Source organism: Cyprinodon variegatus, unplaced genomic scaffold (genome assembly GCF_000732505.1).
Source record: "Cyprinodon variegatus isolate N-32 unplaced genomic scaffold, C_variegatus-1.0 Scaffold104, whole genome shotgun sequence".
Lineage (NCBI taxonomy): Eukaryota > Metazoa > Chordata > Actinopteri > Cyprinodontiformes > Cyprinodontidae > Cyprinodon > Cyprinodon variegatus.
The window spans coordinates 310,625-312,915 of record NW_015150557.1 but is presented as its reverse complement, the minus strand read 5'-3'; positions in this window follow the sequence as shown (position 1 = coordinate 312,915).

The window sequence follows — 2,291 nt, the reverse complement described above, 5'->3', positions numbered from 1 at the left end:
AGATGAGACAAACACTAAAACCCTCTTTCCACTGGCTGCCAGGATCCAGGACATGAACCATGACAAAAAACTAAACAGACAGACTAACAGAAAGACAGGAAATGATCTGGCACTGAATGCTCAGGCTGAACTGAATATAACCAACAGGAAACAGGTGAGAGGAATAAATTATAATTGAGGCAGGGAGGGAAAAGGGCAGGTGAGAGGAATTACTAATTAAGGAGGAGCAAACAGGCCAGATCATGACAGTTATTTGATGTATTCATAATCTTCTGGTAAATTTTCACAACAGGACACTATAATTTCTGTCCAAGTCTATTTAATGAGTTAATTTTGTTTAAACCATTCTATTGAAACATGGATGGAAAGCAATGTCTGTCTTTGATTTTGCTCAGATTCTAATTACTTCTTTGACCGTTGTGGGGGAGTTTTTGCATTAAACGAGGGGAACAAGCACATTTCTTGACAGCTGCATTTGGACACCACCAAGTCACAACAGAAGTCACGGCACTTTAAAAGAGTCACCACAAAAGAAAAATAAAGAGCCATCCACTTGATGTGCATATATACATAGCTAATGCAATGCAATCATTGACAAATTCAGAGACTATCATATACATTACAATTGATGTGATATCACTTGTCAGTTAATCCTAGAGACTCGTCACCAAATGACTAATCAACAATCTTGATTTGTTCTGAAGTGATGCGGCCCTCCCCTGCAGAAGTGCATCCCAACAACATTACCATAGGAAGGAATAGCAGACATGGGAATTTTGTTTAAACAAACCAATAGGAGATGTAGTGTTTTAGGGGTAACCTTAAACACTACAAGAGACTTGACAAAGGAATTCCGAAAGCCTTCTCTTGAAAGTACCCAGGATGTCTAACTAAACCTGGAAATTGGTTCCTCAGTAGAGGAGCTTGAAATTATCTGCATCTCATCGTACTTTTAGAAACTTAGAATGACTTTTAAACCTGTAGTCTGAGAGCCAGTGAACAAGCTAAGATGTTTTTCATCTCTCTTTTTAATTTGTGATTTTTCTTTTTAATTCACAGTAACAATGGGATTCTCATGTTAAAACAACTTGTTTGCATCTAATTCGGTTATTTTCTTTTTCTTTAAATCATAGTTTGATCATCTGAAACAACAAAACTGAAACTGAAGAAATTGGGAAAGTGGCATTGAATTTTGACTAAAGTACTGTATAGTAATTTAGGTAAACCCTGACGTCTAAAAAAATAATCAATTCAAAGCAGATTGTTATGTGGGTTTTCCATCAACAAACAAACAGACATTGGTGAGTGAAAAAAGACCCTCAAAGCAAGTTGTCCTTAGAAAAATACTGTTGATGTATAAACCCTGGTGTGTAAAAACACACAAAAATAATCATTTAAACCAGAATGAAAACAAAACTTACCATTCATTCTTGATCACAGTTATGATTATGTTTTTTTTTTTTTTTATCTGTCAAGGATGGTCTTCATCGAGGGAAATTAATCATCTGTAGAAATGCTGTCAACTAAGCCAACAAATAACATTAAATGTGGTGTTGAGTAAAATATAAAAAGCAGAATTTCAAGCCTTATTTTGCATGTTCTGCAAAATCTTTCCTGAAGCAAAACACAATAAATGCTCCTAGTTCATATTGCATTGTTCTTCCACTGTGGCAATATGTTTTATTTCTATGGTCTCAAGGTTTTACCAAAGCCTCACTCAATTCTTTCAGTGCATTTTAATGCCTATTATTGCTTAACATCCTTTGCCTGACAATAAGCAGGAAAAAGACTTAAAGGCAGCAAAGTAGCTGCTGTGAAAAAGATGAGATCATATCGCCCCCATAAAACATTTTTACACTTTTGGCTAACTGACTTTTAGATTTCCCAGATTGCTGTGAAGACGCTCCAGGGTCAGAAGCACAGTCACATTCAGACTAAAAACACCATATGAGATAGACCTTAGTCCAATCTCTCAGAGCAAAGATATTTCAAGATTCTTTTCTTACTGCAACGGGTATCAGAGCGCACTATAGTGCAATATATGGTTCACCACATTAATCACGCAAGGTTGTTCTAAAGTGGAGACACATAAGCCTGTCACTGCAAATAAATTATATCACAAAGTCTTTGAAAACATTTGAACTACATTTCTTGTATTAAATAATAATGTGTTTAAACTTTAATGCTGTACGGCTGTTAAAAGTTTCATACTCTCTCAGAATTTGATACACTTGGGCAAGGAAATTTCTGTTTTATTGATAAGACAACAGAAAATTTAAAAATATATATAT